We start from the raw sequence: 25,636 nt of genomic DNA on the forward strand, positions 1-25,636 counted from the left end.
ATAGTCTGCCTTAAACCATATTGACGCATGACTCGGTAAGGGAAAATATAAATGGGACGAGATAGCCCCAAAAAGAAACATAAACCGATACATCAGACCCCCCTGTCATAGTAGTCAAACCCCACCATGGTACCACCCACTTAATAGAACAAATGCCATAAGTAAAAAAGGAGGTCCATTCGGCCTCGTCCTGGCCTTGGTGCAAGTATTTTCGGTTACCCAAAGCTATAGGGCGATAATGTTTAGGATCGGCAGGAGCTTCCAAAAGTCTAATCCGTTCCGCAAGCCAAATCTGCAAAAACAGGTACGATCGAATCAAAAGAATGAAAAGAAAGAAAAAACGGTTCATGGGGCGCAGTTTCAACGCCCAGGACCAGGCGCCGAATATTCCAGCGCCCAGCCCTGGGCGCTGAAACTCAGCCCCAGGCAAAAAGAAATATATGCTAAAGGGACGTGTATGCGCGCAAAGAAAAATCGATTACCTGCAGTAATAGGGGGCTTCCCTTAAAATGTTCAGATTTGGCATCCTTCCTCAACTCATCCGCACTCAGCAAAGTCTCGGCAACAACCAACGGCATAATAGAATAGCAACTTTCCATCTGGCTAATCAAGGGGATCAACCTTATGTCACCGAACTCACCATTGTTATTCGATAGCAAATAATGATTCAACAAGCAAAATACAAGGGCTCGAATATTCAATTTTTGTTCGGTCATATTCTTACTAGGCCTAAAGTGATGTTTTACAAGTTTTGCCAAGTTAACCTTATCATCTACAACAATTTCAGCAAACATGTTATCATCTAGCCCTAGGAAAGCCCTTATGGTTGTTTTACCCTCTTCAATAGTGCCAGGGGTAACAGGAGTAGCATTAGTAGGATAACCAAGGATCGCAGCAAATTCATCGGGCAAAGAACATATTTCGTTGCCCCGAAAGGCAAAAACATGATGATCGGAGTCCCAAAAGCTTAGGGCAGCATGCAGAAAGTTATAATCAATATTAATTTGTTGTAAGCCTAAAAGTGCCTCTAAGTGGTATTCTTTTAACAAAGCTTTTTCTATGGGAGTAAGGGCCCGTAACCAACGCCTAACAGTCCGTTGGAGTGAGAAAGTAGGGATCGACATGGCAAAATCAATGAATAATTAAAGCACAACAAAAGGAAAAGAAAGAATTTGAGAGTAGTAGAAAATAAGGACGTATCTAGCCCCTATATATAGCTGAACGCACCCAATGACATCCTGATCCCATTCGGAAACGTGTTAGAAAATCCGAAAGTCAAATATTACCAGGAAAGGACTTTCAGCGCCCACGGCTGGGCGCCGAAATGTTTAACGCCTGGCCTTGGGCGCTGAAAATGCAGCCCAAGGCCCAGATTTCACAAAACACGAAACAGGAAAGGACTTAAGACCGTGTTGCTAAACACGAGGCCCTGTTGCAAGTAGGATCAAGCCCAAAGCACCTTTAGCTCCCAAATAAGCAAGAAAAAAAATATAAATAAAACTTGGTCGAAACTTAGACTCGTCTCAGAAAATGCTTATGTACACTTTTTAAAAAAAGCAAGTTAAATATCATGGTCATTTTTCGAAACACCAAAAATATGTGTCGTCAAGTCATTGGTTTTCCAAATGAAAAATGTTTGTCTGTCAAAGGGTTAATCCGGGCCAAGCTAAAATCGGATGTCGCCTAAAAACTAAAGTCGCACTCCACGGCTTCGCTAAAGTAGCACACTACTGTAGAAGGTCGCTCGCACATACGAGCATGACCCCAAACATGATTACAAGATGCGAAAAACAACCGACGAGCCCCAGTGCTTGGGGGCTCGCGAAAAAATAGACTCCAACGAGGAGCGCGCGATCAAAATCACATTCCCAGACTGCGCCATACACCATATCATGTTTGATATCTCAAAAAGAACAACAATAGGTTCGACCTCATCGAAAGGACGTCACTGACACTTGTGCACGGTCCTCTGATCAAAGACCAAGTCGAGCCGTAAAGACTAGCTCAAAATCACGAAAGCGGACAGTCGCAAGACAAATATCCGTCTGAACACGTTGTCAGCCCACGTTCAGGTTACAACTAAATTCGAGCACCCCTCGAAAGAATTCGCTCTTGCAAGAATGAATAAAAAAAATTCTCAAAAGAAATCACAAAGAACCAAAGAAATAGGAACTTGCCCATCTTCAGTCGGCAAGATCGCGTTACAAACCGCGCGAGTTCCCAAATCGAAAAGAAAACGAATTCAGGGACGTCCACCCTCAGCGGACAGGGCTCGCCTACCCTCAGCGGGCGGGGTCTGCGTCACTAGCCGCGCAGGTCCTCAGTTTTCGAAAAAATAAAGTCTTCAAAATTAAGACAGGCTCGCCATCTTCAGCCGGCGGGGTCTACGTCACAAACCGCGTAGGTCCTTATTTTCAAAAAAAGCAAAACAAATTTCAAAATAGATTCTTCCACTTCTATCGGACGGGGTGTCCACCCTTAGCGGACAAGGTTCGCCATCTTTAGCCGGCGGGGTCTACGCCACAAACCGCGTAGGTCCTTATTTTCAAATTTCAAAAACAGATTCGTCCACTTCTATCGGACGGGGTGTCCACCCTTAGCGGACAGGCTCGCCATCTTTAGCCGGCGGGGTCTGCGCCATCAAAATCGCGCAGGTCCTTAGTCGCTGCAGCGATAACTTTTGCTGGATTTTCCTTCGTTTTACGTCCTATAAAAACAAGGGTGCTGGATTTTCCTTCGTTTTACGTCCTATAAAAACATGGGTGTTGGATTTTCCTTCGTTTTAAGTCCTATAAAAACAAGGGGGTTTTCTCGTTTAGCTAGCCCTGAAAATGAAAATCTTTAAGAAAACATTTTTACCTCGTGATTGGGCTTGGCCAGGCCCAATTACACTTTATAGCTTTGATTTCGAAAACATCTGTAGCTACTCCCAATGACAAAGTGAGGGAGTTTTTACGCACCTTTAGATCCTTCCAATGACAAAGTGAGGAAGTTTCTATACTATCCGTTGACAAATCCCAATGACACGTGAGGGATATGTCGACACTTCAAGTGATGACCCTTAAGTCAAATGTTATCACTCGGGGGCTCGTGAGACCCTCGCAAAACAGGTCACATACACCATGGCTTGTGTGACGCACTCCGTATAATACTTTGACCATCGTCTTACTCCAAGACTCAGTCAAAGTGGGGGCTAACTGTAGACACCTATTTTTGTCCCGATTCCCGAAAGGGAAAGGTTCGATGATGAAAACGTAAATCTCCACTTGACAACACATCTCCTATAAAATAAGCGAATCTCAATTCCCCTTTTCATTTCATCCGAAACCTGCTATTTATGGAAACCTGCTAAAAATAGTAACTGCCGTAAAAGGTAGGTTCTAAAAGTGGCAAATCATAAAAGATAGAAACCTGTCAGAATTAGGTGTTGCATTCCAACATAAATCCTAAATGAGATAGAAAACTGCGAGAATCCTATTCCTAATATGATTCGGAAATAAGAGTTACGTATTAATTGAAATCCTAACGAGCCTAGAGTTCGTAACGGGCCCAGACGCATTCCGTCACAAAATTGATACGCGCTAAAAGACTCGGTTAAGTCTCAAACTCTACGGATTTCAGGAATCCGAATCTGACTAAAGAAAACAGCCCAGACCCTATTTTCAACGCCTGGCTCTGGGCGCCGAAATCTTCGGCGCCCAGGCCTGGGCGCTGAAAATACCTGGGTACGTGTTTTTTCCTAATTCTTTATGGATTAGAACTCTGCAATTCTATCTTTCCACTAACTCTTCCCTATAAATGGGCCCCTAAATTCGACGTGAAAAGAACACAACAACACACAATTATATTCTGAGTATTGACTCCAACCCTTAGCCTAAGCCTCTCGCTGCGAAACTGTTCACGCGTTCTGTCGCAATCGATCCATAAATCGAACAGAACGTACCCTGTCCCATAATTGAGATTCGTTAAATAAAAAGGAGAAATAGCAAAGTCAAAGTGGTTAGTTTTCTGAGAACCGTGACGCACCTCTCAAGGGTGCGTCGTAATGTGTCCCTTTTCGATGATTTAACTGCTTTCCTCGTCCTTTTTATGAACTGTTAAACTAACCTAATCTGATTGTTCTATCATGCCTAACAAATATGATATTTTTGGGAAATCGGATTATCATGCTAGGTCACTTAATGCTATTTAAATCAGATAATCACGATCGAATTAGTATTATATGTTGCATATTGCTAAAATCAACTCAGATTAGTTTAATAGTTAACGCATGTCCCTTCAATTATTTATGCTGAGCTAGTAAGGATATCCTGCCTCTGGAGTTATCGACGAGCGAAATACTCCTCTCGGTAGTTACAGTCCCCCAAACCCTCAATCTCTACCTTGCGGGTGTATGTTGAGAGATCCCCACACCAGGGATCACAAGGGAACCTACGGCCGTCGTTCAAACATAATTGCACTCCCTTTATGTCACGATAACCGGGTTTTGTCAGTTTTTCTCATTGTCGTTAAAAACTGAATGGCGACTCCTATATTACTAGTCAATTGGGTGTATACTCACGGGAAATCCAATTACACTTGATTGAATAAAAAGAATCGTCACACCCACGAGGGACGAGGTCACGCATTAGCCTCGTGCTTTTTCGACCCCCTCACACTAGAGGATGAGTCAGACAGAAGTGTCCGAATAGGCAAGGGCCTAGGCTCGGGACTTCGAATAGAGTTGATCCAGTTGCTTTGGGATCATAAAGACATCTTCGCATGGTCGACGGCTGACATGCCAGGGATAGATCCGAAGATAATCTGTCACAAGCTGGATGTCAGTCCCGAAGCTCGGCCAGTCAAACAGAAGAAAAGAAACTACTCCTCGGAGAAAAACAAAGCTATCGCCGAAGAGGTGAAGAAGCTACAAGAGGCAGGCTTCATCAAGCCATGCATGTATCCCAAATGGTTGGCCAATGTGGTCATGGTCAAAAAAGCGAATGGCTCATGGCGCATGTGCGTCGATTTCACTGATCTGAACCGAGCCTGCCCAAAAGACTGCTATCCCCTCCCGAGGATAGATCAGCTAGTGGACTCAACCAGTGGCCATGCATTGCTGAGCTTCATGGACGCCTTTTCAGGGTACCACCAAGTGTTCATGCACCCCGATGACAGAGCGAAGACCGCCTTCATCACAAGCGCGGGAGTGTTCAACTACAGAATGATGCCCTTCGGATTGAAAAATGCCGGAGCCACATACCAAAGACTAGTTGATCACGTCTTCGCCGATCAAAAGGGAAGGAACGTCGAGGTTTATGTGGACTAGTAAAAAGCGTGAAGGAAGAAGATCACATCAAAGACCTGGCTGAGACCTTCGCCAACCTGAGGAAATACAACATGAAACTGAACCCGAAGAAGTGTGTCTTCGGGGTAAAGTCAGGGAAGTTCCTCGGATTCATGGTGAGTGAAAGGGGGATAGACGCGAACCCGGATAAGGTCCAGGCTGCGCTAGATTTACCTGAGCCGAAGACAAAGAGAGACGTACAAAGGCTAACGGGCAGGTTAGCCGCACTGTCGAGATTCATATCGAAAGCTTCGGATAAAGGGGCACCCTTCTTCAAAGATCTCAAACCCAAGACCCTCCCAGGAGGAGAAGCATAACCCATCAAAAAGAAAGGCGTCCCGAGGAAAGTGGACCCCGAGTTGACATGGGAGCAAGAGCAAAGATACGCATTCCAGCAACTCAGGGCCCACTTAGCTCAACTGCCGACGCTGGCCAGGCCAAAGGAAGGGGAAAACCTGTACTTATACGTCGCAGTCAGCCCCGGAACTGTAAGCGCAGTGCTCCTCCGAGAGGAGGAAAAGAAACAACAGCCAATCTAGTTTACCAGCCGAACCTTGACAGACGCAGAAACTCGATACCCGCTCATTGAAAAAGTAGCATACGCAGTGGTGGTAGCGGCTCGGAAACTGAGACCCTATTTCGATTCCCATCAAATAGTGGTGCTAACTGACCACCCACTGGAGAAAGTGCTAGACAAAATAGAGAAGTCGGGAAGATTGGCTGCATGGGCTTTTGAGCTATCTGAGTTCGGGATCAAGTATCAACCAAGGACGGCCATTAAAGCACAAGCGCTCGCAGACTTCTTGGCCGAATGCTCGTATCAGGAAATGTTAGATGACACCAAGAGGACATGGGAAGTCTACACTGACGGATCTTCCACTGTGAACGGCTCGGGAGCCGGAGTAGTACTGATACCCCCAGCGGGAAAGAGCATAGAGTACGCCCTGAAGTTCGGTTTCAAAGCAACCAACAATGAGGCCGAATATGAGGCCGCAATCGCGGGAATTGAGCTGTGCTTATCTCTGGAAGCCGAACATGTTTGTCTCAAGACTGATTCTCAGCTCGTAGCCAATCAGATCCGAGGGGAATATGAGACCAAATGGCCAAGCATGACAGCTTACCTAGCAAAGATCAAATCCTTAACGTCAAAGTTAAGATCCTTCGAAGTCATACTCATTCCCCGAGGTCAGAATGCACAAGCAGATGCACTATCCAAACTTGCAAGCTCAACGCTCACCGACCTAAACAGGTCAGTCCATGTGGAAGTACACCAAGAAAGAAGCATTGACATGCCACCCCCCACAATGTGCAATATGCGTCCAGAGCCGAGCTGGATGGACGCAGTCATTGCGTACAAAGAGAGGGGAGAACTTCCCGAAGACAAGCTGCAAGCAAGGAAGCTAAAAAGATTCAACCAATGGTTCATCATCGACGCCAACAGAGAGCTTATGAGGAAGTCATTCTCAACCCCACTGCTGAAGTGTGTAGGCCCAACCGATGCCGATTATATCCTCAGGGAAATCCACCTCGGCATATGTGGAAATCACATCGGAGGCAGGGCACTGGAACACAAGGCACTAAGGGCCGGATTCTGGTGGCCCACCATGGTGTCCGAAGCAAAGGCGCTGACAAGGAAATGTGAGAAATGCCAAAAGTTCGCACCTGCAATCCACCAGCCAGCCCAAACCCTGCAAGCAACACTCTACCCCTTATCATTTGCACAATGGGGTTTGGATATCATTGGTCCATTCCCCTCGGCTGTGAATCAGAAGAAGTGGTTGATTGTAGGGGTTGACTACTTCAGTAAGTGGATCGAGGCCGAGGAAGTCTCCTCCATCACGGAGCAGCAGGTCCGCAAGTTCATTTGGCAAAATATCGTCACAAGGTTCGGAATACCGAGGCTAATGGTCTTCGACCATGGGAAGCAATTCGACAACACACCACTGCAAAGATGGTGCAAACAGTTCGATATCCACCTCGCCTACTCAGCAGTGTGCCATCCTCAAAGCAACGGCCAAGCCGAAGCCGCAAACAAATTCATCCTTAATGCACTCAAGAAGAGAGTCGAGGAAGAAAAAAGCAAATGGCTAGAAGAGCTCCCAGGAACACTTTGGTCCCTTCGGACCACTGAGAAGGAAGCCACGGGACAAACGCCCTTCCACTTGGTTTACGGTTCCTAGGCTGTCATCCCTGTAGAGATCGGAACAGAAAGCTTGAGGGTCCAGACATACAACATGTATGATGGAGTCCATGGTCAAAGCAACGACCAACTTCTGTCCGAATCCTGGATCTACTAGATGAAGCTCGGGACGAGGCCAGAACTCTGAACGCAGCCTATCAGCAAAGAGTCAGCAAGCACTACAACCGAAGAGTCAATGCCAGACCTCTGAAGGTCGGTGACCTAGTGCTCAGAAACACTGCTGCAGTTCAGAAGGGAAAGATCCACGGGAAACTCTCGGCAACATGGGAAGGACCATACATCATCCACTCTGAAAAGAGGACTGGCACCTTTATGCTTAAACAGTTAGATGGAATAATCTTGAAGAACCATTGGAATGCCGATGTTCTCAAGAAATATTTTGTATGATCTAACTTCCTTCCTTTTGTAATCCAAGTAAGTCGTTTAATGAAAAGAGGAAAGCCACTGGCACCATGTGTTTCATTAAACATACCCTTATGTCTTTTTATTCTATCACTATGTCTTTATGCATGCAACTTCGGATCTGATCAATCCGAAGCTGAAATCAACCCGAAGTAGCCATTCCTTGGGTTCCAAAGGCCCAAGAAATAGCTAACTCAAAAACGACCCGCAAGGTACCGTCCAGAACCTCCGGATTCGCGGTACCCAGGGATACTCCGTTCGCAACAAAGTCTCTCGAATACAGTTATAGCAAGTACGGCTCAGATCCACGGATCCCCGAAGCTCATAACTAAGAGAGACTTGCGATTTCTTGCCCAGGTTTCCGAACCACAAGAACTCGGAAGAGCGGAAGTAGACACTGAAAGAGCTCAAAAGTAGACTCAACAGATCCACGGATCTGATGAGCTCAAAAGAAGACTCTATACATGTCTACAAACGATAAAGAGCTCAAAAGCAGACTCTCAACAGATCCACGGATCTGAAGAGCTCAAAAGCAGACTCTAATGTCAAATTCCAAAGAGCTCAAAAGAAGACTCAACAGATTCACGGATCTGATGAGCTCAAAAGCAGACTCTAGACATATCTACTAACGATAAGAAGCTCAAAAGCAGACTCTAAACAAATGTTCAGACCCTGAAGGCCCCAAAGCCATCAAGCTCTTCAGCAAGGCCCTGATAAAGTCAACAAAAGAACGAGTCTCTTAACAGATCCATAGATCAGAGGAGCTCGGAAAGACTAAAAGAGATCCGAGGACGCAAACAGAATCCAGGGATCCCAAAACAAGTTAAATACTTTGGAAGTGCAAAAGAGATAAAACAAAACAGCGAAGTCATTTTTATTCAACGTTTGGGGAGCAAGTACGATTACACCAACTAAAGCTCGGATCAAACCGAGGAATCCTCAAAAATTGAAAGAAAAATGACTTAAAAAAGCTAAATCGGCAGCCATCAACAGACAAAACATCGGCCTACCGAAGTACACAGAAAGCAAAAAATTATTTAAAGTACAGCGCAGCACCGAGGTAAAAGAGGGAAAGGCAAGCACATATTTGGAGGCCCTCAACTGGAACCAACCGACTCTGAAGAAGACGACTGCCCGAATCCCTAGCTCTTGGGAGCCTCAGAACCACCTCCCTGAGGAGCGTCTTTGGAGGTACCACCAGCAGTGGTATCACCTTCGAAATCCGCCTTGCGAATCCGAGCCTCCTCAAGAGCCCTTAAGCGCTCAGCTTCGGCTTCATCACGATCAGCCTGTCACTCCTCCAGATGGTCCTGGGCCCTCATCCAAATTGGAATCTTCTCATTCCAAGGGAAGTGAGGCATATGCTTCGCGAACATTCGCCGAGCACCCAGGATGCCATTCCAGTACTGCTCCCTACACTGATCAGCAGTGTAGAGTTCGGCCCTGCTCTGCTCCAGCTGCCGAATGTACTCGTCCTTCTCCCGGATTGTCTGCTGAAGAACAGGCACCTTGTTGGCCTCACTTTGGACCAGCTCCCGATTCTTGATGAACCACTGGAGCCTGGTCACTGCCTCTTCACGTTCGGATTCCTTATCCTCAAGCTTGGTCTCCATATCTTTGAGAAGCTCGTCTTTTGCCTTAAGTTCGGCAGCGAACTTGGCAGACATGTCTACCTTTTCCTTCTCAAAGCTGGAGATCTTTTCAGCATCCTCCTCGACCCTGAAGGCGAGCTTACCGACTTCCTTACCAATGCCCTCGGACAAATCCCAGGCTTCGCGACTATACTTAAGGTATAGTTCCTTAACTTCGGTAAGCTCCTTCAGGATCTGATCAGCCTTCCGATCCAGGACAGGAATATCACGAGCGTAAGCCTCCTGGTACTTCTTCAGCTTCCTCTCCTCCACCGTACTGCACTCCGCAGCAAACGAGGACCAATAAACGGCCTGGAAAAAGGGACGAATTAAAACAAAAATCCAACGGAAACGAAGGAAAGAGGCAACAAGAAAATGCATAAACCCAGTTACTCACCTCACCCAGGAAGAACTGGGCCATCATGGTAGGATTCCTCTCCTCGGCCCCAGGAACTCTCCACTGAGGATTAGCCCGAAGAAGATTCTCCCTAGCAGCCTCAGGACCAGCTATAGAGCCAGCATGGACCGAAGGATCCTCTCCCATGGTCGATGAACGAGCGAACCGAGCCATCGTTTCCCTCACCTCCTCGGGAATTCGCTTCAACGGAACGTCCGAGCAGGGTTCGGCATGGATCAGCCTATCCAAGGCCGAAGTAGAGGTAGAGCCAAGAGTCTCACGAACTCTCTTCGTTCCCCGACTATGCTCGGCTTGCTCCTTCGCGAAATCCGCAGAAAGAGTAAGCTTCTCAGCATCCGAAGCTACTGGAACCTCAATATCGGGACCAGTGAGGTCCACCATCACCTTCTCTGGATCCTCCCCCTCAAGCGGGACATCAGCAGATTTGTCTTCCGCTTCGGCCGTGAAGGGGACATCCGAACCAAGAACGGAGTCAGTCTCAAGCGCCTCCACCGCTTCGGTAATGTCCTCGACCATGACCTCAGAAGGTGTAATTGGCTTCAGCGGAGAAGGAATAGCAGCCTCCTCAGCGAGCGGCTGATCGACAGGCGGCGGCTCCAAAACCACCACACTCTTCAATTTTTGCCCTGGCAAGGGCATGAAATGAAGAAGATTTTTGGGAGGTGGCATGTCTTCCGAAACCGTTCCCTACAAAAGCAACCAAAGGTCAGCTTCAAAAAAATAAAAGCATAGACACAAGAAAAATGCACTAAGGAAGAGAAATTACACCTCCTCCGAAGTATGAGACGCTTTTGCCTTCTTCGGATGCGCAGAAGACCTTAGAAGAGTACTTCCTTTCCTCTTCTTCTGATCCTAGAAAGGAGACTAAACGTCAGTGGACCAGAAGAAATCGAGAAGGAAAGAATAAAGACAGAAAGCGAAGTACCCGGCTCCTTAGAAGAGTGCTATCTATCCGAGCCGGGGACGAAACCGAAGGAACGGCACGCGGCGCAACGTCAGTTCCAGGACCCTAAAAAGACGGGTCAGGACCAGGACGTTAGTCGACGGCCAACCCGAAACATAAACAAAAAGAAACAAAAACCGGAGTTAGAAACACATACCGGATCCGAAGTTGTCTGGAGAGGACGCAGCACTGTCTTCACCGGAACAGCCTCGGGAGAAGAAGCAGAGTCCCACGGATCAGCCCGAACTTCGGAAAGTCGAGCAAGGGCGGAGGGAGACAACACGTAATCCTTCAGGCGAGGATTACGAGGATTCTCTTTCCCAAACTTGTACTCGGGGGCCGAATCGTAGATGGTGCGCAAGTCCAAAGAGATGCCCAAAATCTCAGGGTCGATACGCTCAAAACCGTACTCTGCAAAACAAGTTGGAAAAGCAGTCAGGTAAACCGAAAAAGGAAAGGGAGGACGAACTCACTAAAACATGGTCCCAGCCGAAGGAAACCTACCCTTGTCAAAAACCCTGCTGAGACCGGCGCAAGCAAGAATGTCCTCCCGAAGAATGTAATGAAGGTTCGGGAGCCAGTTGGCGGGCAGTTTATAGTTATCCTCCCGAGCCAGAAACCACTGCAGGAGGTCCACATAATGTTGGTGCCTCCGATCCGGAGCAGGCACCCCCGACATGTCAGGATCGGGCGTTACAAACCACTTTGGAGGGCGGTAGAAATTGGGATGCTTCGGATCCGTGGGAACACGAACGAGCAACCATTCCGTCTTCCAATTGTGGTCGGAACTAAGGTACGGATAAGCAGTGATGTAGTTAGGCTCGCCTTTCTTCCGAGACCTCTTGTTAACAATAGTCCACCAACCATACCCATCACCCTTGGAGGCATGGTTGAAGGACAGATCATGAAGATCTCTGAAGACGGCCACGGAACAAGGGAAGTTCACGAAATCGCACACCCACCGAAATCCGATGATGTGCCGCATAGACTTGGGCATAAGTTGAGCCAAACTGATGTTGTATGACACCAAGAGCTCGGAAATGAATGGATCTAAAGGAAAACGGAGACCATTTTCAAGCTGATGAGTGTACACATAAATGAAACCCCTCGGCGGATGAGTCACCCGAGGACGCTCTTGATCAGGAAGTTCGCACCAATACCCCAAGGCGTGCTGGATCCCATACAGCTCTTCGGCTCTCCGATGATAGGCTCCCAGCTTCGCCTCCACCAGCCAGTTACCATTCACTGACTTCTCCAGCGGACCATCGATTTTAGTGGTCTCATGCAAAATCGGAGCAAACTTGCCCTTCGGATCAACCTTAGTCCAATGAACAGGAAACTCAGGATAAGACTGGCGGTGACCCGAAGAACCAGCTTTCTTACCAGAAGCAGCACGCTCGGACCCACTCGATCCCCCAACAGCTCCATCTTTCGAGGCGTCCCAACCAGCCGATACTTTCTTCACCGGCTTTTCCGAGGTCCAACCCCTCGAAGAATTTCGCGCCTTCTCCGAGGGAAAATTTCCCCTCTCCTCAGAAGGACCACCAACAAACTTACCTTTACCCTTGTCCTTGGCCATGGCTGAAGAACTTAAACCTAGGGTTCAGAGGGAGGAGTAGAAGAGAATGCAAGAAAAAGAGCAGGATTCGGAAAAGCAAGAAAAAGGGCAAGGCTCGCAACCAAATTACCTTCCTCCGAGGCGGAATTTGCCGACAGAACGAACAAAGCAAGTTCCCGAAGACCAGAGCTAACCGAAAACCGTAGATCTGAAGAAATGTCAAGGCAGCGATTCACCAGAAAAAGGAGAGCTTTTGAAAAGAAAGGGAAAGTAAAGGTTCGAAAGGAAGTCGCGTCCAGTATTTATAAGAAAAAGAAAGGCGCATCAACTCCCTCAAAACCCACTACTCATAACAAGTCCCAACACTTGTCATCAATGCAAAAAATAACTTCTTTTTGAAAAAAGAGAGGGAACCCTTTTGACTTCCGACAGCAGGAAACCCACCCATTTACTCCAAAATGGGTCGGGTCTGGGGGGCATGTTGTTTGGGCTCCCAATTGAATACCAATTGTGCCATTAAGTCCAAAGCCCAAGGGCTCACAACAACAACATCAAACCCACTACAGTCCAAAAGGCTATTCAGCCACCAAGCAAGGCCCAAGGCCCACTTGCAATAAATAACCTAAGGGGATTTATTGTACAAACACTATAAATAAGCCGCCAAGGCTCACTTACCAAGGTACGTCCATTTCACGCCTTAAGACTACTCTTCTAGAGAACTTCTCTCTCTAGAATCCGAGCATTGTTCTTACTTAGGCATCGGAGGGGCTTTCCTCGGAAACACCCCCGAGGCTAGTAACTTGTTTATTGTGCAGGTTGATTTGGACACAACACATTCGAGCTAGCAAGATCTTCAACACACACAAAAGGGCCTTCATTCGAAGCCCATTGTTTCATCCACTTCAACACCGGAACAACAAGGGTAGTGCACATACCACTAATATGTTAAGTACATTCACATATATAATCAATAATAATATAAAGGATATGATTATGCACATCACAATTATATCTTCCTATTATGATATTATCTCAATAATGTCATCATCCATAACAAAATGTTCTACTCTGTATTTTATGTTACCGTGGATGATTGCTTCTTACTACCCCTTAGGCTCCGTTTGGTAGGGCGTAAAACGTTTTCATGGAAAACGATTTTCCCCTTTTCAATCATTTTACATTGTTTGGTTGGGTAAGGGATGTAAAACAATTTTACATGACTCCCTCAAATGTGGAAAACCCTTTTCCATTTGAAAGAGAGGGAAACCACTTTTCCTTCTTTCCTCCCTACCTCCCTCTCCTTTCTTCCCCTCAATCTTCACCATTTTCTCCCATTTTCCTTTAAGTTACCAAACAAAAGAAAACTAGTTTGGAATTGTGTTTTCCTTTCAAAATTATTTTCCATGGAAAATCATTTTACGTTGAAAACGTTTTACGCCTTACCAAACGGAGCCTTAATGTAACAAAATCACGGCGCTCAAATGCAAATTAAACTGCCATTACTCAAACGTAAGTACGTCACCCCTTATCGTTTATATTCCCTCCGTCCCTTAATACACGCACCGCTTTCTTTTTCGGGTCGTTCCTTAATACTTGCACCGTTTCTATAAATGAAAATCTTTATTAATACTTCGTATTATATTATTTCCCACACTTACCTACTAACCCACCTACACCCTTACTCACTACAAAAAATCATTTAAAAATTCACACCCCTCACTCACCACTCCCCACCTCTTACACATTTTCCACTAACTATGTTAAAAAAATACCCCACTATCAACTAACATCCATTAAATTAATAAGTCAATTCAAATGTTTTAAACTCCGCACCGGTCAAACCAGTGCGAGTATTAAGGGACGGAGGGAGTAGTGTTTTAAAACTAATTTTCGTTTGTGCATTGGAGTGAAACTTATTTATCAATATACACCGTTCATGTATGATCGGGTAAGTTTATTTTTTTTGTTTTATTTTTCCAAGGAAAATCGCTTTTGTAGATAGTTAAATGCGTTTTCCTCAGTAGTAAACATCATTGTATTAAAAGGTAAAACTGCTACATTGGATAGCGGTTTTTCCTATGAGACAATGATTTTGCTAGTTAAAATCGCTATGGTAAATAACGGTGTTTTCCTAGATTTTTTTTTTTATAAAAAAACGAAAAAAATTCATTCAGAGCCTATGTGAACAATAGATTGATCAATAATTTTGATCACAATGCACAATGAGAAATACCCACACTTTTGTCAATTGTTCACAAAAATACACTTATCATTTCCTCCCTATAAACTTTTCTAAGGGGTTCTTATACAAAAGACCGGTCTTGATGTTATATAAGTTAAGCAATGGAATTAATTAGTCAAGCACTAGAACCAATTAGTTAAACAATGAAACTACTTAGTTAAACACATCTGGAACCAATTAGTTATCAAAACGATCTTTTTGATAAGGTTGTCTTACATAAAAGTTGTCGCTCCCTCCTCTCTTAGGGGTTGTTTTTTGGTCCAAAGTCTGACCGGCTTGATTGAACCGAAAATAAAATATTTGATAATATGATTGGACATATAATGTTTGGACCGGAAGCTGAGTCAGGGATGGCTTTGGTAGGGATTGAACATTTTCTATATATTTCATTTTACTAGTTGTTGGACCGCGCGCTAAAGCACGCGGTCCCCCAAGATATCGGAATTAGTTCGTAGAATTAATTAGCGTATAAGAAAAAGTTGTACGGGAAAAAACCGAGGGAATTAGGTAGTCCAAAAATAACTACAAGGGATAGCGCTATCCCTTATTCCAATATCGGCTGCTTGATCTGTTCAAATCACAGTTTAATGCAAGCTAGATAGTACATTATAGGAGTTCATGCTAGATAAACAGCATTACATATTCCTGAAATTAGCATTGCAAATCAGAACATAAAGAACTCGGCATATTGCCCGAGTCATAATATGTACAAGAGTAGTTATGTTCATGTTACAAAATATTTAAGGGGTATTTGTTGAGAACACCGCACTACGAGCTTGTTCCCTTCAAAAACCTCTAGGTAATGAGCCTACATTCCCACCTTCTATACTATCACAACAGAAACTAATTATGTTGGCAAGAAGTGTAGGAGCCATAAACATATTACGTAAGCCGAAAGGTGCACAGGGATAACACCATGACATACCGTAAGCCGAAAGGTGCACAGGGATAACACCATGACATACTTGTCATATCACAATTTAGAACAAGACCATAAATGTAGGATAATCACAAGATCTCGAGGAACCAAAATACTTCCTGAAAGGAAAAAAAATATGATGCTCCTAGCATGAAGAGACAGCACACCATTAGAAGTGGGTATAAAGCCGAGCCGAAAGAGACCCCCCAAGATTTTTTAAGAGAGGGTTGGGAGAAGGCTTGAAAAATATTTTGAATTTCATTATTTCAGAAAATCGAAAAGCGAATAGTACATAATTACTTTCAAAAGTTTAACCATTCAATAATGTAACATAATAACCGAGTGAGATGGGAACATCTAATTTGTTTGATGGCTTGGCTGATTCATCTCTAGATCATACTAAGCTAACCAATTTTCATCAGTGTTTAGATTCATTTGGTTTAAAATGCTGGAGTGTATGGCTTCCTTTGTGTGGTCGTCATTTGACTTTTATTTCTTAAGTAATTAGCACTTCAGACTGATGGGACAAGCTATTCAAGCAATTGTTTAATTTTAACCTGTCAAATTTGAACTTAGTTTCCTTCTATGGTCAGCCTACTTTGATAACAGTGTTTAGTTATGTGTTTGGTTCTTTGTAGATTTGCATTTGTGTACAGTTTATTGGTTTTTGCAAGTTTTTTTCATATTTTACTTGTTAGTCTAAGGGAGATAGGCTTACGCAGTGCTTCATCCTGAACGTGTCTGCATCTGTCATCCTGAACAACTTCTCAAAATCTTCAGTGAATGAAGTGCATTCATTGTGCCAGTCCCATCAGATGCCACCAAATTGTAGGTAATCATGCAATGACCATTTTCAAAAGTGTTACACAGCATTACATGTAATCGTTTGTAACAAAGCATTCTAAATTTTGTAGCTTACTTGGGAGTAGACACGGTATCCGCCTTACATCTGGTGCAAGTGTAGGTTGTCCCTGCTGGAATGTCTCCACGCCGTCCACAAGCAGCGCACCCTAGGTATGCATTGATCGTGCTCATTTGAAGGTTGGGTATTATAACCCTTAGCCAATGTCGTTGCTCTTGCAGGGTGTTGTATGGATAGGGAAAATGCAGACAGGTTCATAAGTCAGGCACAATAAGGCAAACACTATATGTATATTATGTTTTCTCATATCAGTGTGGGTTTCCAGCAGATTTCAATTCAGTTACCCCAGACCACTTTCTTGAAGTCAGTGGTGGTTATCAGTTGTTTATTTTGCAACCATTCTATTATGATTGTAACTTATATCAGTTGTTTGCAACCATTCTATTTTGCAACCATTCTATCAGTTGTTTATCGTAGACGAACACCGGCGCCGCACGTACAAAAGGAAAAACGGAGTAAGGGAAAGACGAATAAACGAACGGAAAAGCAGAGGAAAAAGGAAAAAGGAAAGGAAAACCAAAGGAGAGAGGAATGGAATAAATTAGGAGAAAGAAACAAATTTCTTAGGAATTAGAAAACAGAAAAGAGAGAAAGTGAAAAAATAAATGTGGAAATATGTAAGCAACAAGGTTTGAACCTTGGTTGATTGAACAAGCATTATAGAGCTTGCAAAGGGAAGGAATGCAAAAAAAATCCTTAGGAATAGTGGATTTCATGTATTTGTGACTCAAAACACTATTACTAAGCATAGTGTTCAAAATGTGAGTATTTTAAAGGTTAGAGATATAAGAAAAAACAAGAAAACTAATTGTTCAACCCTTTTCTAACAACGCCTGCCTGTCAAAAAAAAAAAAACAACGCAGCCTAATACGAAATGGATCATGAATATTCCCTCCGTACTTTAAAAAAATAGATACACTTTCCTTAAACGACTGTATTTTAGAAAGAGTTATACTTTCATCTTTTGATATGTTTTGGTCCAAACTTCCAATTATGTTAATATTTCTCTATTCTAATGGTCCCCACACTTATTCATATCATCTTTTTACTATAATAAATAATTCATCCACTACCCCTCTTTCTTCTTACTTTAATAAATTCAACTCACTCTTCTAAAACTACGTGTCGATCAAAGTGTATCTCTTTTTTAAATATGGATGAGGTATTAACACTACCCACCGTATCGTAACTGTTTGGGTTGGATATAATGCAAAAGTGGGTGAAAGAATTTATTGTTTTTGTCCCACCTTTAAAGGGAAAAGGAGTTTTATCTTTGTTTAAATTAAGGAAAATTTATTTTATAATCCAACCTTTTGACGATTTCCGTTAATAATCATAACTTTTGATTATTATCTAATAATCTAATCTTTTCACCCTGTTAACTCTCATTGCATCCAAATGACCAGAAACCGGCTACGAAGGTCAACTTTTATTTTCATTTATTTAATTCTTCTTTTTCCTCCTTTTTTTAATTTTCTTTTCTCTATCCAACGCGCGGATTGTGCATGCGCGTGCACGTAGAGGAAGGTGCACCTGAACCAAAACGCAAAAACATAAGAACAAAACGCAAAAAATAAAAATAACATAAAAAACGTAAAAGAGCATAATAAAGTAAAAAGAAAGAACCTCATGAAGTAAACGAAAAGAACAATAACAAAAACCTAAAAAGAACACTCAGATTAAAAACCAAAGAAAAGGTACAAAAATTAAAAGGACATATTCTCTCTCCTAATAAACATAAAAATAACAACTATTTATTAAAAAGAACATCATGCGAAAAATGCAATAGAAAACAAAATAAAGTAAAAAAGAAAAAAAAATAATTAAAAAAGAACAACATCAACGTTTTTATAAACTAAACAGAAAATAACAAAAGAACAAAAAGAAATGAACGAAAAGAACAACCACCAAAAAGAATAAAAAGGAAAAAACACTCTTTCAAGTTTTATGCAGGGCACAAAAAACATAAATAACACAAAAAATGTAAAAGAAGATAATAAAGTCAAAAGAAAGAACCTCGTAAAGTAAACGAAAAGAATAATAACAAAAACCGGAAAAGAACACTCATTTAAAAACCAAAGAAAAGCTACAAAAATTAAAAGAACATATTCTCTATCCTAATAAACTTTAAAAATAACAGAACATCATGTGAAAAATGAAACAGAAAACAAAAAAGGTAAAAAGAACACAAATAATTAAAAAAGAACGACAACAACAACGTTTTTGTAAACTAAACAGAAAAGAACAAAAGAACAAAGCACATGAAAAAGAACATCATATTATTTTCCCTTATGAATCAAAAGAACAAAAAGAAATGAACGAAAAGAACAACCAAAACGGAATAAAAATGAAAAAACCGCATTACAGAAGTTATTTTTAATTAGAAATTCAAACAGTAGCCGTTATTTTCTCTCTCCTCAATGTCTTTTACATAAATAGCGAATTGAATACAAATTTCATTTCACACTCAACCTACATGAAATTAAACTTGAACCGCCAACTATAAAAAACTTCTCAAATTCTTTTTCCAAAAACCGGAAAAAACAAAGTTAGAAATTCTGCTACATTTCACTCTTAAATTTAGCCAATTTCTATTTGAAGTGATTTTCATCAAATCTATATTCAAAAATTGAAACCCTAAAAATCGAAATGGGAAGATCTATTGTGTAACTAATCCGATGCAACAAGTTCTATTGTGTAAGAACTCAACTTAACTTTTCCAATTTTTAGTTAGTTTTTAGTTAATTTTTATTTTGGATGAAATTTTACTAAACAATCTGAAAATGTAAACAGAGGAGATGATTTTCCATTGAAGAATTTGTTGCAATCAAAACCAAAGAAGTCGAAGTAACAACATACTACACCAAATATTGATGCGGAGTTGTTGGAAAGTATAAACAAAGAAAGTGCAGAAACTGGAACACAAGAGGAAGAAAACGAGTAAGATGATTTTATTTTTATTTTTAACATAGATCTATATTCTTTTACTTGTTGTATGTTTTCTTTTCAAATCATTTACTGTTCTAATTAAAAAGACGAAAACGATATTTTGAGAAACTTAAAACTAGATCTATATTTTTATTCAAAAGCATTTTTGTTCTTATCTCACGCATCAGATGTATATTGATCATTTAAGTGTTATTTGTTCTATTTTAACGATTTTATGTTCTAATTAAAATCACGGTTTTTGGATGCACTTAAAAATAGATTTTTTTTAAAGTATTTTTGTTCTTATGTCACGAATTAGATCTATGTTCTTTTTAAGTGTTATTTGTTCTTTTCACAACATTTTATGTTCTAATTAGAATGTATTTTAATTAACTATATCAAAAGAACACTCTAAAATTTAAAAGAACAATCAATGTAGATTTAAAAGAACAACCTATGTTGATGTAAAAGAAAAACTATGTTGATCACACAGTAAAAGTAAAGTTATTAAAAAGAACATTACAATTTGAAAAGAACATTAGAGGAAAGAACAAAAAAAGCGTACCTTGATCAACACTTGACCAACATTAAATTTATCAACATCATCAATATTATTTAATAAATCTTCAGAATCTAATGTCAATCCTCTGAATATATCATGCTCTCCTGCAATTCTCTTGCTTCGAAAACTAGCAAAATTGTATTTCTTACTCTTCTGAGAACTAGTATTGTCCTTAATTCACTTTTTTTTAACAAACTTGAAGCAATACAGAAGAAAACATAGAGAGAGAAGAAATTAGAAATTGTATTTCTTACTCTTTCACTCTTTCTCCCTGTATCTCACTCTTTCTCTGTCTTAAAATCTCCCTTCTGTTGAAAGAAAATAAAACATCTCTTCTTTCCCTCTCTAAAATGTATTTCTAAAATTATAAAGTGATCAATGATTGAGATTCTGGAGGACAAACATTATATATATAGAATACGAGAAATAGAAAAACCAAAATGAATTAACAACAAAGTAGCAGAAATAAGAAATTCTACAAGTGTGCATGATGAGAACTATGCACTTGCTTTTTTATTGTTCTTTGTTTTTTCTTAACATATGTTCTTTTGTTATATATAATAGTCTTGAAAAACAAAAGAAAGAACTGCAAGAGCAACAGAAGATGGTGGAAGGGCTTCAAAAGAAGTTGATATAACATGAGAGGAAGCTGGAGATAATAGAACAAAAGCAGATTGCTGAAACAAATTGGAAGATAAAGAACAAAAGAATGCAGTGGAAGATCCTGCGAAGCAGGAAGGAAAGGAGAAACCCGAGGAAGAGCATAACATAACAAAAGAACATACTGAAGATGGAAGAATAGAGGAAGAGGTAAAAGTTCCTGAGAAGCAGGATGAACCTGAAAAGAAAGAAGAAGCCGGTGAAAAAAATACGGCAATAGAAGTTGAGAATCAACCTGAAAAAAAGGAAGTTAACTTTTACCCTGAGGTATATTTTGTATTTATTAATTCTACTTGTTAATTACATTGTAGTCATTCTTTTCGTTTCTTAACCATACTTTTGTGTTTCCGTTTTTACTAGAGAGAAGAAAGACGGACAAGAAGGTGGTGAAGTACCTCAAAGTGAGGTGGAAGTACATCAAAAAACAAAGGGGAAATCAAAGAAAACAATACCAAATAGGAAAAGAACAAGGTAACTTTTATATTAATAAATGATGTTCTTTTAGTTTTCTTTTATGTTCTTTTTTGTAATAGTAATGTTCTTTTATTTTTGTCAACAGATCTCAAACGTGGAAGGAAGAATTTCCTGAGCTTATCCACAGCGTGAAGGAGGAATTTGAAGCTGAAGAGAGGAAGAAGGCCTCATTACCTGAAGAAAGTTCACATAGGGGCCAAAAAAACAAAAAAAGGAAAAAATGTCATCATTGAGGACCATGAAAAAGTTGACGAGGAAGAACAACTTGCCCCAGTTGGTAAGAAGGGGAAGGGAGTTTCTTTGAAAAAGACCACCGCCTCAACTAAGGTGAACTTCAAATATATTTTTTCTCTTTCTATATTCTTTATTTACCTCTATGTTGTTTTATAATGTAAACAAAGATCATTATATAAGAATGTTCTTTTGTTTCTCTCTAATGTACTTTATACCTTATTTATGTTCTTTTTCCTTCAGAGTGGTAGGAAAAAAAATCAGATCGTTGTTTATTCTGATTATGAAGACGAGGAAGCTTCACTACTACAAAATAGGGAATAGAAAGCGCTGAATAGAGAACGGTTATGTTTGTTAAGCGTTGTCTAGGGATATAGAGAACGCATTTCTCTTATAACTGTTGTATGAGAAAAAGAATAGAGTATTATTGTCTTACCTAACTGTCTTATATTCTTTACCATAATTTAAAAAAAAGTTATCAAATTTAAATTTTTTGAATAAAATATAAAGTTGTATTAAAGATACCCTCTTTGTATTCTTTTACAACAAAAAATAAACTTTAATTTAAAAATCTGCGTTTAATTTTTTTCCAAAATCAATAGCTCACTTAACAAACTCAAACAATTTTTTTAAAAAGAAAAAAAGTACCAAAACAAGATTTTATGAGTTAGGCGGCAGATCCGCATAATCCCTCAAGAAAACCCTGGTGAGTTTTTTTACTTCTTCTTTTCAAACTAGATCTAATTGTATTTTTATGTTTTGGGGGTTTCTTGCCTTTGATTCTTGCGCCTGGGATTTCTTCGGTTTTTGTTTTGAGTTGAGTTGGTGTCGATTGTCCTACGGTATTCTTTCTTAACCTGGATTGTGGTAAAGATCTTATGTTTAGATCTCAATAATGTTGAAAAAATCACCTTCCTTCATATGAGGTTCCCAATTCAACCTTCTGCTCTCAATTTCAATTCGTGATTTGGAGTGAGATTTTTAATTTACTTTGTTGGTCTAATTTTTAATTAGTGTTTCTGGCAATTTTCGGTATAATTCTGATTCATATTAGTGAATTACGCTGAGCTTTTAACAGAGTTTTTATATTTTGCAATTTGAAGTGGGGCTGGTATTTTGGGTGATTATTTTAGGATAGAGATTGGTTTAACATCAGCCAACTCAAGATCCAACATCTAAAGAACTGAGTATTGGTAAAATCGAGTTCAGGGACTTCGATTTGGGAAGACATCAGATGGCTCGTCGCCTCCGGGATAATTACTATGCCAAAGTAAATTCTTGTGGAAATTTCTATGTCAATACTTTTATTTTGGGATAGATTAAATTTAAAATCTATTAAATTAACAGAAATGACTATGTTAATAACTGAAATTTTTCGTAAACTCTCATTTCTACTAATTTTAATAGATTTTATCACCAATTTTACTTGGTTTCTCCTGTCTTGTGTTATGCGATGTCATTCTGAGATTTATTAGATGTTTAGTTTTACAGAAAGGAATGCTCCAATTAATTACTTGTTCACCTTCACATTTTGTTCCAGTTCTTATCAAAGATGGTAGTGCAGGGCATGGTTGATACTCACAAGCAGGGCCGCAGGGAGTAAGAGAGAGGAAAAGGGGGAAAAAGAAAACAAAAGAAGTAAGGGATGGTTGAACTCTTCATGCGAGTGTTTCTACTTATTCAGGTCCAGAATCAAGACTGTTTAACACATCAGAATATGTAAGTTCTAAATTTAATCTTTCTCTTTTGTTTAGTTAATTTTGTTACTCTTATGCAGATCTTTCTTTAAATTCTAGTGTAAGTTCTAAATTTACTCTAATTTTTTTTATCGTGTTCCACTGCACTAACTCTAACTTTCTAATAGCTCAACTATCTTTTTATTTCATTTAACCTTTTGACATTGACACTGTGCAAATAGTGAAGACTTCACAACATACAATGATGTTTTCTTTAGAGAATTTGGTGATAGGGTTCTATATCGGACTTCTATCAATGAGGCGAATATATTTATCATGGGTGGTTATGATAGTGGGGATTTACCACCTGGTAGATGTTCCCTCCCTTTTGGCCTTCATTGCATAAAAGGAAACTCAATTGACCCTATATTGCTACTCATAATGTACTGCTAACTCATTCTTCAGTTGCTAGGTTCTGAGAAGTGTATGGTATAACTAAAAATGCACATCATTTTGTTGAATAACTGTATGACTTCACATCAACTGTCCTCGATTCCCCATACTTTCATACATTTCTAACTTTTCCAGAAAGTTTATATTTGGGGTTATTCTCACATATAACATATAATCGCTATATGCTTATAGTTGGATTGTTCTTTTGCACCTTGTTGCAGGTCAAACAACATGGCTTCCTTGGATTTAGTTTGTATCTGTATCATTTTTAATTTTTTATTTAACCGATTTTATGATTGTTTTATTTAGTCCAAGTGTTTTAGATAATTTCATTACCTCTCTTATATTTGTGTTGGAAAACATCTTTGACGAATATTATGTCTAACACAGTTGTAATCGCTCATTATTGAGTTTTCTCTTACATCCAAAGAAAACTCGGTTGCTCCAGTTCATGAGGCAACATGTCTACAAACTTTTATACGAAGTACTTTTTGTTTCAGCATAACTGGAGAACAAATTCAAGCGCGCGCGCGCACACACACACACACATATATATATATATATATATATATATATATATATATATATATATATATATATATATATATATATATATATAATTCATGGGGCCAATTTACTACCAGAAATTATCATGGTAAGATTATGCGAAAATTTTGACAACTATTTACTGTTCATGTAATCTACTAATTCACAACTGGAACTGTCTACTACTTCAGCCTGCAAACTCACCTTCGATTTCATGGTTCTGTTGGTTTGCTATTGAAAAAATGTGTTTTTGGTTTGCAGTTGAGGCCAAGGAAGAAGATTAAGTAGAGCGACCAGTTCTTTTGAAGCTGATGTTCCGGCAACGATTTCCATGAAGTTGATGTTCGGAAGAATTGAAGTTGTTTTACTATGCTGGCAACACTAGTTTGGTTAAAGCTCATGGTTCACTGGGTGGGCAGTAGGTTAGTTGTACTAGGTTACAAGTTAAAGGGTATGGAATATGGTGTAGGTATAAAGGGTATGAAGTATATGGTGCAATACGTTATTGTAGGTTTATTTAGTCTTTGTTTTAGTAGAAATACCTTTTTTTTAAGGGAATTTAATCAGTATCATTATGAAGGTTGCAGCTTGTACAAACGTTATTTGTTGATTTATATATTTAATGCTCATTTATCCAATAAAATAATATATATATATATATATATATATATATATATTTTTTTTTTTTTTCTTTTTTTTTTCTAAAAAGGGAAAATAGAGGACTGTTATCTAAGCAAAGCGTCTTCTATCTTAATGTAAAAGAGGAAGAATAGAGGACGCATATCTAAGTAAGTTGTCCTCTATTTTAGTAAATACATAACAGTTAAGTGTCTCAACCGTTCTCTATTCCTTTTACATTTTCTTATGTAAGGAAGGGAATAGAGAACGGTTAGCTGAGATCACCGTACTATAGTCATATGTTTATAGAACGCCTATTTCAACCGTCCTCTAAACTATAGAGATCGCTTAGCAGGATAACGGTCCTCAGGCGTCCTCTAAAGTCTATTTTAACAGTTCTCTATTCCCTTTTTTGTAGTAGTGAAGTTGAAAAAGAAGCCGAAGAACAGGCAGAAAGGTCCCCTGTTATGAAGAAGGGAAGAAGAATAGCTGAGAAGGTCAAAGAATTCCTCTCTTTCTTTGTTCTTTTTTTGTTCTTTTACACCTTGACTAATGTTTTTTTTCTTTTTGATTGTTCTTTTTTCAGAGAGGTAATAAAGGAAAATAAATTGTGATTGCTGATGATTACATGCAAGAATTGGATGAGGAGGAAGAAAATGAAGGGTAAAAAGTTTTGGTTGTTGCCAAATCAAAGGCTCGTGAGCGCTAATTGAACCTGAGTCAAACTCCACAACTGATGATGCACTTCTTGAGAGGAATTGCATCTAATTTTGAAACTGATCGTCGAAAACAACAAGCCATCATGGAGTTAGGGGTTGGATCTTTTCTTAACCTTGACATCCCCCAAAATGAAAATCCATTCCCCTATGAGTTGATTGCTAATTTCAACTCATAAGACTGGTCCCTACATCTAGGAAAATCTGCTAT

At 40.2% G+C, this 25,636-nt stretch overlaps 1 long non-coding RNA gene across 2 annotated transcripts; it reads left to right on the forward strand.

The window, feature by feature from the left end:
- The first annotated feature begins 19,057 nt into the window (after positions 1–19,057).
- LOC110791505 (uncharacterized) lies at positions 19,058–24,737 on the forward strand. Of its 2 annotated transcripts, XR_002534105.2 has the most exons (8): positions 19,062–19,258; positions 19,355–19,501; positions 20,616–20,978; positions 21,072–21,182; positions 21,271–21,512; positions 21,660–22,122; positions 22,957–23,135; positions 24,353–24,737. It is a non-coding gene; the product is annotated as an uncharacterized lncRNA (long non-coding RNA). The 2 variants fall into 2 exon arrangements; XR_008930683.1 differs by having other exon boundaries at positions 19,058–19,258; positions 21,271–22,122.
- The last annotated feature ends 899 nt before the right edge of the window (positions 24,738–25,636 follow it).

Source organism: Spinacia oleracea, chromosome 3 (assembly GCF_020520425.1).
Source record: "Spinacia oleracea cultivar Varoflay chromosome 3, BTI_SOV_V1, whole genome shotgun sequence".
Classification (NCBI taxonomy): Eukaryota; Viridiplantae; Streptophyta; class Magnoliopsida; order Caryophyllales; family Amaranthaceae; genus Spinacia; species Spinacia oleracea.